The sequence below is a fragment of the Rhinoraja longicauda genome, chromosome 2 (assembly GCF_053455715.1).
Source record: "Rhinoraja longicauda isolate Sanriku21f chromosome 2, sRhiLon1.1, whole genome shotgun sequence".
Classification (NCBI taxonomy): Eukaryota; Metazoa; Chordata; class Chondrichthyes; order Rajiformes; family Arhynchobatidae; genus Rhinoraja; species Rhinoraja longicauda.
In genome coordinates, this window is record NC_135954.1 from 92,742,101 (window position 1) to 92,756,546 (window position 14,446).

Below are 14,446 nucleotides of genomic sequence, written 5' to 3' on the forward strand. Positions count from 1 at the left end.
CTTTGTATGAAAAAGTTACCCCTCAGGTTCCTATTAAGTCTTTGCCCCCTCACCTTAAACCTATGTCCTCTGGTTATCCATTCCCTTGCACTGGGCAAGAAACTCTGTGCATCTTCCTCATCTATTTCTCTCATAATGGGCCAGTGAGTGGCACATTACACTTCTTGGGCTGTGCTGCAAGTTGCCGAAAGCAGATTTTCCATTAATTGACACTGCAGGTTTAATTGAGCTTCAAATAAAATGTTATATCTCATGTGAACTGCAATCTGGGTGATGCGGGAGACACTTGGGGGTTGCTCATCATCTCCAGTAATTTAAGTGGTATGAATGAAACAACTCGCGGAGGATTATTATAAGACAAAATTATGAGAGGCATCAATAGGGTAGACAGTCAGAACCCTTTTCTCCAGGGTGGATATATCAAGGAATAGAGGGCATGGCTTTAAGCTGAGAGTGAGGAAAGTTTAAAGATATGCGGGGCTGTTTTTGTATAAAGTGGATGGCGGGAATATGCTACATTTAAAACTGCAGTGAGAAATCCTGAGATCCTGAACAACACCAAAGATGAGAGGGCATAGCTTCAAGGTGAGAGGGTAAGGGAGATGAGCAGGGCAAAATTTTGTATTAAAAGCAAAGATAGTGATGGGGTGCTTTGAAAATGCTGCCAGGGCTGGTGGCGGAGGTAGATACAATGGTGGCATTTAAGAGAGGCATTTTAGATGGACGTACAGATAGGCAGGGAATTTAGCTTTGTTTTTAGTTCAGTTTAGAGATACAGCGTGGAAACAACCCTTCGGCTCACTGATTCCAGGCCGATCAATGATCCACCCTACACACTAGGGACAAATTACAGAAGCCAATTCACCTACGAACCTGCATGTCTTTGGGATGTGCAAACTCCGCGCAGGCAGCACCCGTGGTCAGGATCAAACCCGGGTCTCTAGCGCGTGAGGCAGCAACTCCACTGCTGCTCTACTGTGCCCCCTCAAGTGACACTTTGAAGGATATAGTTCACCTACAGGTAGAAGAGATTCGTTTAATGCGGCACGGTGGCGCAGCGGTAGAGTTGCTGCCTTACAGTAAATGCAGCGCCGGAGACTCAGGTTCGATCCTGACTACGGGCGCCATCTATACGGAGTTTGTACGTTCTCCCCGTGACCTGCGTGGGTTTTCTCCGAGATCTTCGGTTTCCTCCCACACTCTAAAGACGTACAGGTATGTAGGTTAATTGGCTGGACAAATGTAAAAATTGTCCCTAGTGTGTGTAGGATAGTGTTAGTGTGCGGGGATCGCTGGGCAGCGTGGACCCGGTGGGCCGAAGGGCCTGTTTCTGCGCTGTATCTCTAAATCTAATTTAACTTGGCATCATGTTCAGCACGGACATTGTGGGCTGAAGGGCCTGTCCCTGCGCTGTACTGTTCTATGTTATCTCACAAGAAATGAACCACCCTGCGACATACGGAAATTACCAGCCTCTCCCTGGGGAGTTTGTTCAGCCCTGCTCTTGTATAGTGGGGCTTTTTCTGGTCAAGTGTTGGCAATATCACCACTATTCCATTGCTGTATCAGTGCTGTGCGCAAGTATGCCTGCACTTAGATTTCTGCGTTTCAACAAGGTAAATTTTGGCATCATATTCCTGACTGTAATTTCTTGAAGACTCATTGAAGCTCCCCGCAGTCTTCTTATAATACTCTATCAGTCAAGTGAAGTCGAGTTTATTGTCCGATGCACAGGTATGGTGAGGTACGGGTAGAATGAAAATGTTGCTTGTAGCAGCATCACAAGCACATAAACTCAGCCAAACACACTAAAATAAATTATACATTAATTACACGTAACATATCTGAAAGAACGAAGACAGTGTAAAAAAAGCAAGACATTAATGCAAAACACAAGTAGAAAAATAAGAAGTCCATTGGTAGTGTAAGAAGTCCATAGTGTTCCACTAATATGTGCATAATCTTTCAGCCATGGTTCAGAAGTAACAGCCACAGTTCTGCATCAAGCAGTGGTGGGTTCCAAGCTTCAATCAGCAGCAGGTAATCAGGATTGACTCCACTGTGTAGTTACAAATCAGTAGAGAATTATAAAAGCAAGGAAATGCAGATGCTGGTTTACAAAAGAAGACACATAGTGCTGGAGTAACTCAGCGGGGCAGGTAGCATCTTTGGAGAACATGGATAGGTGACTTTTCGGCTCTGGACAAGGGTCCTGGCCCGAAAAGTCACATTTCCTTGTTCTCCAGAGATGCTGCCTGACCCGTTGAGTTAAACCAAAACTTTTTGTCTTCTTAGTGCTGAACTGTGTTGTGTGTATCACTTCGCTATGATATTAAAACATAAGAAATGACTACAGGAGTAGATTATTTTTCCCCTCAAGCTTGCTTCTCCATCCACTAAGATCCTGACTGATACTTTACCTCCATTGCCGTACTTGACAATGCTGACCAAGATGCCCCTTCTCAGCCCGTCCCATTTGCCTGCATTTGGCTCCTACCCCTCTGAACCATTTCCGATACCCTTCTGAAGGCAGAGAAAATATTCTTAATAAGCAAGTGATTGAAGAGTTACAAACAAACCCAGAGAATGTTGGAATCATTCAGCGTATCAGACAGTATCTGTGGACAGTGAATAGAGCTAATGTTTCAGATCAAAGACCCTTCTTCAGAATAGTGAAAGGCTACCATTGGGAGGCAGGAATATGTTTGAGGTTGCAGTTAGTTTCAACCTTAATTTTACTAAACGACAGAGCTGGCTTGAGGGGCTAAATCCGCTAATCCTGCTCTTACTCTGTATATTTGTAATGAGATCAAAAGGGAGGGAGGAATCAAAAGCAATCACTAAAACTAGAGGAAAAAAAAGTATGAGGTAAACGAGAACAAAACAAAACTGTGGATCAGGCAGCACATGTAGAGGGAAATGGACAAACACATTTTTTGGATTAGCATCCTTCTTCACACTTCAGACCATTATCCTGAAGAAGGGTCTCGACTCTAAACATCATCAGTCCATTTCCCTGTGTTGCACCACACATTGATTTCCTCCAGCTGTTTGTTTTTTGCTCAACATTCCAGCATCTGCAATCTCTTTTGTCTCTACTAGGTAAACTACACGGTGAAAAATAGACACAAAGTGCTGGGGTAACTCAGCGGGTGAGGCAGCATCTCAGGAGACCATGGATGGGTGATTGATGTTTTGGGCCAGGACCCTTCTTCAGCTAGAGGACCTGTCTACAGACATCATCCCAGTCTGAGGGCGGGACTTGACACAAAATGACACCTATCTCTGTTCTCCACAGATTCTTCCTGACCCACTGAGTTACTCCAGCACTTTGTATCTTCTTTTGTAAACTAGCATCTGCAGTTCTTTGTGTCTCCGTCCAACTCTGCGGAGGAAGGTTGCCAAATCTCATATTCACGATGAATGCCCTGAATCCTGGAGTTTTAAAGGATGTTTGAAAAATATCAATTGTAATAAATTAAAGGTGGGGGGGGGGGGGGGGGGGTGAGGAGAAAGCAGAGAACTATCATCTGACTTTCAGAAAATACTGTAGTCCATTAATTAAGGAAGAGGAAAAGAAGATTTAGAAAACCATAATATAATTTGATAAAATCAATACAGTTTTATGAAAGGGAAATCATGTTTGACAAATCTAACAAGGTGGATAAAGGAGAATGTGGGGATGCAGTGGATTATGATTAGCAAAAAGCGTTCTTCGAGGCTTCACATTATAAGATGAAAACTCATGAAATGGAGAGTAATTTATTTGCAAAGGTAGAAGATTGATGGACTGATATGAACAGGAATTATAGATTAATTATATTTTCAGGTTGGCAAGCTCTAACAAGTTGGAGCTCTTGCATCGGTCAGGCTGGGACCTGTGCTACTTACAATCTAAATTAATGACTTGGATAAAAGGTTGAGAGTATTGTATTCAGGTTTGCTGATGATATAAAAGTGGGTGGTAACACAAATGGCGAGGCGGACACACTGTGTCCAGATGGGGTTAAATGAGTGACCAAGAAGATAGCAGATGGGTTTAGGGATTAGGTTTATTATTGTCACCTGAGGTACAGTGAAAAGCTTTGTTTTGCATGCTATCCAAACAGATGCAATCAAGCCAACTTCACATACGATAGGTAGAGCACAGGAAAAGATACAGAGTGCAGAATATACACTGATCAGCCAAAACATTATGACCACTGACAGGCGAAGTGAATAACATTGATTATCTTGTTACAATGGCACCTGTCAAGGGGTGGGATGTATTAGGCAGCAAGTGAACAGTCAGTTCTTGAAGTTGATGTGTTGGATGCAGGCGAAATGGGCAGGAGTAAAGAACTGAGTGACTTTGACAAGGGCCAAATTGTTATGGCCAGACGACTGGGTCAGAGCATCTCTGAAATGGCAAGGCTTGTGGGGTGCTCCCGGTCAGCAGTGGTGAGTACATACCAACAGTGGTCCGAGGAGGGACAAACCACAAACCGGCGACAGGGTGTTGGGCGCCCAAGGCTCATTGATGCGCGAGGGCAACGAAGGCTATCCCATCTGGTCCGTACCGACAGAAGGTCTACTGTGGCACAAGTCACAGAAAATTTTAGTGGTGGTCACAGGAGGAATGTGTCACGATACACAGTGCATCCCACCCTGCTGCGTATGGGGCTGCACACGGTGGACCAACAGCATATTAGGCAGGTGGTCATAATGTTTTGGCTCATCAGGTCATAATGTTTTGGCTGACCGGTGTAGTTTTCAGCAATGGAGTGTGACAGTTCCAGAGTCAAACTCCAATTTCCACAATGGGGTAGAGGTGAATCGGTCAGTGCCCTAGCTCATGGACTGTTGAGAAGCCTGATAACAGAGGGGAAGAAGCTGTTCCTGAGCCTGGTGATGTGCGCTTGTTTACTTTTTGCCACACAAGAGCAGGAGGAAGAAGGAATGACTGGAGTGGGACAGATGTTTGATTACTTTGGCTGTTTTTCCAAGACAACGTGTAGAGGGGAATGTGAGGTTTCCAGTTTGGGAAGAAGAATTAAATAATAGGATATTATATAAATGATGTGAGACCATTAAATGTTGATATTCAGAGAGATTTTGGTGTGTTTATGCAAGACACACAAGAAGTTAGCATGCAATTAAGCAAGTAAACAGGAAGTCAAATTAAAGAATGTAGAAAAAAAGAACTGCGGATGCTGGTTTATACCAAAGATAGACACAAAATGCTGGAGTAACTTAGTGGGTCAGGCAGTATCTCTGGATGGGTAACATTTCGGGCAAATCTGAAGAAGGGTTATGTCCCAAAACGTTACTCATCCTTTTTCTCCAGAGATGCTGCCTGACCCACTGAGTTACTGCAGCACTCTGTGTTAAAGACTAATGGAATGTTGCTCCTAACTGCACAAGAGACGGAGTAAACATCAGAAACGTCAGAAATAAAAAACAGAGAATACTGCAAATACCCAGCAGGTCAGATAGCATCCATGGAGAGCGAAGCAAGGTCTCACGCTGATGAACTTTCATAAAATTCAGAGAAACAAGCCACTGCTGACGCTGGTTTACAGAAAAAGACACAACGTGCTGGAGTAACTCAGCGCGTGAGGCAGCATCTCTGGAGGACATTGATTGGTGATGTTTCGGATCAGGACCCTTCACCTGTTTTATAAGGTGATCTGTGTAGGAAGGAACTGCAGATGCTGGTTTACACCGAAGATGGACGCAAAATACTGGAGTAACTCAGCGGGACAGGCAGCATATCTGGAGAGAAGGAATGGGTGACGTTTTGTGTTAAGACCCTTTTTCAGACTCGATTGGATGGAATCATGGTAGCAGATCTGACACCTATTCCCATTCTAAACTCGGAGCTGAATGATTTGTAAGGCCACATTTGAGAGATGGGAAGTAAATCAGCCAGAGGGCAGATACATGGTGCAGGCATAGTCAGGTACATGGATAGGACAGGTTTGGAGGGATATGGACCAAACGCGGGCAGGTGGGACTAGTGTAGCTGGGGCATGTTGGCATGGGCAAGTTGGGCCGAAGGGCCTGTTTCCACGCTGTATCACTCTATGGCTCTATGACACTATGAGGCTGGTCAGCTGTCTCCCCGAGTCACAGGGTCATTCAGCTCATCAACCAAGGACTCCTGACCATCAAACGCCCACTTACACTAATCCTACATTGTACCCTCTTTATTCTCCTTGCGCTCCCTTCTGATTCAACCACTCACCTACACACTGTCTGGACAATTTACAATGGCCAATTAACTTGCTAACCTGCAGGTCTTTGGGATGCAGGAGGCACATACCAACATTTAGATTTGGAGAGAAACAGCATCGAAAGAGGCAATTTGGCCCACCAAATTGATGACCATTGATCACCCGTCCACACTAGTTCTATGTTATCCCACTTTTGCACCCACTCCCCACACACTCGGGGGCAATTGTACAGAAGCTGGTTAACCTACAAACCTGCATGTCTTTGAGATGTGAGATGAAACCGGAGCACCTCGAGGAAACCCCATGTGGTCACAGGGAGAACGTACAAACTCTACACAGAAAGCTCCTGAGGTCAGGATCGAACCTGAGTCTCTGACGCTGTAAGGTAGCGGCCCTACCAGTCGGGCCACTGTGCACCCCTTCCCACACCGCTACCCCCCCCCCCCCCCTCGTTTCGAGGTCTCTCAGCTCATTGAGCCTGTTCTGCTATTTCATATGCCTGACCTAATTATAACCTCAACTCTATCTTGCTTTCTATTCCGAGTACCCTTTCTTCCGCTTGTACACCAAGAACTCTCTAACTTTATCTTACAATAAATCAAAAGCTCTACTTGCAGTGCTCTTTGAAGAAGAATGTTCCAAATAAATGCCTCCACAACTCCTTAATTCAAACTTCTAATTTTAGGTTCTTCCACTAGAATATAGAACAGTAGAGCACAGGAACAGGTCCTTCACCTAAAATGTCCACGAGCAAACATGATGCCAAGTTAAACTAATCTCTTCCTGCATGCGATCAGTATCCCTTACTACCCTGCACATACATGCGTCCATCTAAATGCCTCTTAAACACCATTGTCGTATCGGTCTCCAACAAAGGCTCTCAAAAGTTTCATTCTGAGAACTATATTATAGCACATAGAGTAGTGCACACTATATTATAGCACACCACAGGCCCTTCGGCCCACAATGTCTTTGTTGAACATGATGCCAAGACCATCACTTATCTTCCTGCATGTAGCCCTTATCGTTCCAGACCCTGCGCATCCATATGCCAATGCAAAAGTCTTTTAAATGTTACTATCGTATCTGCCTCCACCACCACCCCTGGCAGCACATTCCGGGCACCCAACACCCTCGAGGTGTGAATAAAAAAACTTGTCCCGAACATCTTCTTTAAACTTTGCATCTCTCACCGAAAAGCTATGCCTTCTAGTGTTAGATATTTATCCTTGGAAAAAGGTACTGAGTCTCCCCCGTCTAAGCCTCTCATGATTATATATACTTCTGTCAGGTCTCCGGTCTACTTTTGCCCTTCTAGAGGGAAGGCACAGCGGTAGATTTGCAGCGTTACAATGCCAGAGACCCAAGGTTTGACCCTGACTACGGGTGCTGTCTGTACGGAGTTTTATGTTCTCCCCGTGTCTGTGTGGGTTTTCTCTGGGTGCACACTCCAAAAACACACTCCAGGTATGTAGGTGAATCGGCTTCTGTAAATTGCCCCTAGTGTGTAAGATGGAACTTGTGTGTGGGTGATCGCTGTTTGGCTGAAGGGCTGAAGGGCCTGATTCCATGCTGAATAGTCATAGAGTCATGCAGTGTGGAAACAGGCCTTTCGGCCCAACTTGCCCACACCGACCAACCTGTCCCAATTACACCAGTTACACCCACCTGCCTGCATCTGGCCCATATCCCTCTAAACCTGTCCCATCCAAGTACCTGTCCAAATGTTCCTTAAATGGGGCGAAAGTACTTGCAAATAGTATCTCGAAAATTAACTAAACTAAAACTAATCTGTCCAATTCTGCCCAACCTCTCCCTGTAGCTAATACCCCTAATTTGGGCATCACTCCACCACCATCCTGTTAGCCTCTGAAAGACCGAGGGTGATTCTTTAAAGATAAGACCCATGATTCACGGCCACTTTTACTGGAGCCATCTTTTTACAATTTCTCGCACGATGGTTGTAAGGTTTGGGATGATTCTGTCTGGATTGTGAGCCCAGAAACGTAACCATTATGCCACCAAAGCCTGCCTCACCCAGGTGAAATATGTATGCAAATTATGGGAAACTGAAGGCAAAAGAAAACCTGCTCGTCCAGGAGTGCCTGCATCTGATTTTAATTCCAAGTTATATTAGTTGCTGGACTTGTCAAACCAGTATGTGGTTGAATTCACAACCTTTGAATATACACAACATTAAATATATTTTAGGGGAACATAAATAGTTACAAAGGCAAGCATCAGATATGATAGAAAGTGTGTTGTAGTGAAACATGGACTTTCAGTCAAGTCAAGTCAAGTTTATTTGTCACATACATATGCAAGATGTGCAGTGAAATGAAAGTGGCAACGCCTGCGGATTGTGCTAAACTACAAAACAGAATAGAAAAAAAAAAATTAACACAAAAAATAAATTAATACAGTAAATTAAATTAGTCCCTGGTGATATAAGAGTTAACAGTCCTGATGGCCTGTGGGAAGAAACTCCGTCACATCCTCTCTGTTTTCACAGCGTGACAGCGGAGGCGTTTGCCTGACCGTAGCATCTGGAACAGTCCGTTGCTGGGGTGGTAGGGGTCCCCCAAAATGTTGCTGGCTATGGATCTGCACTTCCTGATGTATAGGTCCTGCAGGGGGGCGAGTGTAGTTCCCATAGTGCGTTCAGCCGAACGCACTACTCTCCGCAGAGCCTTCCTGTCCTGGGCAGAGCTGTTCCCAAACCAGATTGTGATGTTCCCGGACAAGATGCTTTCTACAGCCCCAGAGTAGAAGCACTGAAGGATCCTCAGAGAGACACTAAATTTCCTGAACTGTCTGAGGTGGTAAAGGCACTGCCTTTCCTTACTCACCAGTACGGCAATGTGTGTTGTCCAGTATGAACATTTTCCAATTTTAGGAAACAAACCTCCCCCCTTCCCCCTCCCCCCACCCTCTCTTTTCTCTTCCCCTGCTCTTCCCTGTGCCTCACCCTGGTGTGAACTCATCACTCCCCCTTTCCTCACCCCCCCTCCCCTTCCACCTCTATCCTTTCCTCCAGCTTCACATTTCACTCCTCTCCCCTCCATTTCTTGCACCCAATGACTCAAAAGTCCATTTTATCTCTGACCTTTGTCCATCCGTCTGTCAATTAACCCCCCCCTCACCTGTATCCACCTATCACTTGCTGGGCTTTGTCCCGCCCCCTCTTTTCCCAGCTTTCTCCCCCTCAGTACAATCAGTCTGAAGAATCAGTCTGAAGAAGGGTCTTAACCCGAAACATCGCCAACGCATTCCCTCCACATCTGCTGCCTGACCCACTGAGTCACTCCAACAATTTGTGTTTTTCCCAAGATTTTGTCACTAACAGTCCGTTACTTCTTCAAATAGCCCCTTTCCCTGCTAGAAATTCGTTATAACTTCATGTAATATCCAAACCCTCTGCTCTCTGAAGCACACTAAGAGTCAAGAGCGTTTAACTGTCATGAACACTGGGATTAGAAGCATGACATTCCAACTTGCTGCAGTTTATAGACACATTAAATGCAACATCACAGCCAATAAATATACAGTAAATTATCAGTTAGTGCTGGTAAAGCAAACCATAATAGTGCAAGCCAAAGTAAGCAGTGCAACCTTATACAAAGTAAAATCTGATACAAAATAATGCCTTGGCTTTGCAATACATGGGCTAATTGGCTAATGTTTGTTGCTCTTTAGTGTAAAAACACAGTAGGCGGCACAGCTTTTAGAGCTATTGCCTCAGAACTCCAGAGCCCTGGGCTCAATCCTGCCCTTAGTTGCTGTCTGCGTGTGGAATTTGCACGTTCTCCCTGTGACTGCGTGGGTTTCCTCCAGGTGCTCTGGTTTCATCACACATTCCAATGACATGTAAGTTAATTTGCCCTCTGCAAATTGCCTCTAGTGTGTAGGGATTGGATAAGAAAGTGGGATATGTCGGAGGTTGAGGGGAGACCTGATGGAAGTTTATATAATTATGAGAGGTGTAGATAGGGTCGGCAGTCAGAGCCTTTTTTTCAGGGTGGAAATGTTGCAGACTAGATGTAGGGTGTAGCTTTAGGGTGCGAGGCTATCATTAAAAGCTTTATATTAGCAGCTTAAAGAAAAGAAACATTTAGCATGCATGGATGACAAATCACGCCTGCCTTGGTTCATTTGGCAGTAACAGTATATTTAGAAAGAGTCTTTGGTTTAGGTTTATTATTGCCGCATGTGCTGAGGTACAGTGAAAAGCTTTATTTTGCCTGCTGTCAAACAGATCAGATAATACTGTACATAAATACAATCAAGTTAAGCTCAAGTACAAAAAGTGGAGCAAAGATACAGAAAGCATAAGTCCATAAGGTACAGAGTGCAGAGTGTATTTACCAGAATGATGCCTGGATTAAGGGGTATTAACTCCAGGGAGAGGTTGGACAATCGGGATTGTTTTCTCTGGAACGCTGGAGGTTGTGGGGAGACCTGATGCAAGTATATAAAATTATGAGAGGCATAGGTAAGGCAGAGTGTCAGAATCCGTTTCCCAGGATGGAAAAATCAAATACTAGATGGCATAGCTTTAAAGTGAGAGGGGCAAAGTGTAAAGAAGATGCAAAGTGTAAAGTGCAAAGTGTAAAGAAGATGTAAAGAAGATGTACGGGGCATATCCTTTACACAGAGGGTGGTAAGTGCCTGGAACGTACTGCTGGGGATGGTGGTTGAAACAGATACGTAAGTGGCATTTGAAAGACTTTTAGATAGGCACATGGATATGTTGGGAATGGAGAGATATGGGTTATGTGCAGGTAGATAAGTGAGGGAGTACCTCAGCAGGTCTGGCAGCAGTTACTCCAGCACTTTGTGTCTTTTTATGTATTAACCAGCATCTTTGTTTCCAGATAAGTGTCCGGCAGAAACGTTGTGGGCTGGAGAACCTGTTCTTGTGTTGTTCTATATTCTATAAGATTGTTCTCACAATGAAACTTGTGAGAGCTACTTTGATGGTCACTGATGGTTAAAGTAAACATTAATGAATTATTAAAGACCGTAGGATATCCCTGACAGAGAGAATGGGGAATGGGATGAAAATTATCTCACTGAAAACCATCGAATTTTCCAAATCCCAAATGTTAATCTTGCTTTATCAGCCATGCAGAATGCTAGATTTACCTGCAATGCCTAATGAGGGCGCTCAAAGTTGGTATCTCATTTCAGTCTGCAAAGGAGCACTGCCAGTTTCAGATGGATGATAGAGCTGATGTAAGAAGGAACTTGAGAGCAGGCATGCGGGATAAAGGCAGTAATGGTATTATCAGGGCCCGTGAATATTTCATGAGATTGCCAATCCATAAAAGTGAGGTTTGAGCATTATCTTGTCCACTTCCTATCACCTATTACTCTCTGTAATGCAACCCTGTAGTAAGTGAAAGGCAAATGGCATTGCTTCCTGTTGTGGCTAGAGTGCAGAATCTCTGTTTATGGAACTGGAATTGTGCTGAACACAGAGAGAGGGTGAAGAGGAATGGTCATTAAGTTTATCCAGCAGTGGGAAGTAATGGAAAAGTGATGAGCCAGACTTTCTGTGCACATGTGCTGCTGCTTTACATTTCATGACGGATGTTGTTATCATTTCCTTCAGCCTTCTGAACAAAGGTCCCAATCTGAAACGTCACCTATCCATGTTGTCCAGAGACGCTGCCTGACCCACTGAGTTACTCCAGCACTTTGCATCTTTTTGTGTAAACCAGCATCTTGTTTCTACATCTGGAAAATATGGTTAATGTATGATGAGCGTTCCTTGTTTCTACAACTGGAAAATATGGTTAATGTATGATGAGCGTTTGACAGGTCTTGGCCTGTACTCACTGGAGTTTAGATGGATGAGTTGGGACCTCATTAAGTCCTTTCTCTGCTGGTCGCTCTATCATTTCAACTCTTTCACCTGTATATTTTTGTTTGTTGGTACCTGTCCAGTGCTTTGACGTAGGACACAAAGTGTTGGAGTAACTCAGTGGGCCAGGCAGCATCTGTGAAGGACATGGGTAGGCAATGTTTCTTCAGTCTGAACTATGGTTCCGACCCGAAACGTCACCTATCAATGTCTTCCAGAGATGCTGCCTGACCCGCTACGTTACTCTGGCACTTTATGGTCTACGCAGGATTCCATCACCTGCAGTTACTTGTGTCTACAGTGCTCTGAGGTGCCTACTGTAGATAGTACACCTCTCTGAAGCATACTGGCGAGCTGGGAGTCACTGCGGTTTGGTAGACAATGAGCTTGGGGCTGGGTTTGAAGGTTTGGATCTTCAAACATGTTTTACTTTTGGCAGCTGTATTGATGCACAAGAGGTACTTGTGAATTACATCACTGATCCTTACCTTTGCAGATAATTGGCTTCTGAGATATGGAAAGAGATCCATATTTTCTATGATCCATCCAGATAGCTGCAACTTGAATTGTACCTGGGTTTATTTTATGAGTTGAGTTGAGTTTATTGTCACGAAGTACAGTGAAAAGCCTTTGTTGCGTGCTAACCAGTCAACAGAAAGACTACATGTACCTTTGGTCCATGCAACTCAAACATGACTTCCTCCCATGTATACGCTCCAAGATGATTGGTAACAATAGCTTTTAGTCACTAACTACATTACGATCAACTCCGGAAGCCCAATGATGAATTAGATGCTCTTCAGTTGGCTTTTTCTGCACAACAGTTCCTGCTATGAACCGGTCCTGCTGAGTGAACAGTGAACCGGCACAGATCTACTTACACTTTATTCTGTTTTAAAACTGTTCCAATTTGTTTCATTGGGTTGTTTAAATTAATACTGACTAACTAATTAATTTATTGCATCGTATGGGAGGCGCATTCCCAATCTCGTTGTACCCCTGTACAATGACAATAAAGATATATTATAAGAAAATAACTGCAGATGCTGGTACAAATCGAAGGTATTTATTCACAAAATGCTGGAGTAACTCAGCAGGTCAGGCAGCATCTCAGGAGAGAAGGAATGGGCGACATTTCGGGTCGAGACCCTTCTTCAGACTGATGTCAGGGGGGGCGGGACAAAGGAAGGATATTGTATATATTGTATACAATAAAGATATATTGTATTGTATTGTATTGTATTGATTTTGTATGATTTTGATTGGGGAATGACGCAGGGTAAAGTTTAGAAGGACGAGGGGGGATCTCATTGAAACTTACCGAATAGTGAAAGACCTGGATAGAGTGCATGTGCAGAGGATGTTTCCGCTAATGGGAGAGTCTAGGACCAGAGGCCATAGCCTCAGAATAAAAGGACGTACCTTTAGAAAGATGAGGAGGAATTTCTTTAGTCAGAGAGTGGTGTGAATCTCGGGAATTCATCGCCACAGACGGCGGTGGAGGCTGCCATTGGATATTTTTAAGGTGGAGATTGATGGATTCTTGATTGGTGCGGGTGTCAGGGGTTATGGGGCGAAGGCTGGGATTGAGAGGGACAGATAGATCAACCATGATTGAATGGCCTGATGGGCCAAATGGCCTCATTCTGCTTCTATTACTTAGAATTTATGAACAAATTAAAGATGAATAGAAACCACAGTTGCCTGACCCCTCAATAGGAAGAAGCAAGGCAATCAAACAGAAAGAAAAAAATTAAAGGCATTCTGGAAAGCAAATTGGATACACTTGAGGAACATTATGGCCACAGATTTTTCACTGGATAGATTATTACTAACATAATGCCCCCACTTCCCAAATAATGGGAATCAATAGCAATTCTTTCTATACTTTCATATCTCATTTCCTTTGAATTCTTCTTCTGCTCTCCCACGGTCTTGTCGTAGAAATGTTGATATATTATCACACGGAGCCATCAAGAAAATGATTGGAGGGGCAGGTATTTATTCGCCACATAAATATAATTATAATAGCATCCATTTGTTCGTATACCATTAGTCACAAAAACAACAGTGGGAAAGAGAACTAATGGGATTTGAGTCAAATTTGCAATGTAATTACTTAAATGAACTTATCTTGATGTTTATGCTGTTGTGGTCTGCATTTGGTAACCCAGGTTGGTTTAGTTTAGTTTAGAGATACAGCTTTGGAAGCAGGCCCTTCAGCCCACCGAGTCCACACTGACCATTGATCACCCATTCACACTTGTTCTATGTTATCCCACTTTTTCTCATCCATTCCCTGCACACTAAGGGGAATTTTACAAAGGGACAATTAACCGGGTGTTGGAGGAAACCAGAGCACCCG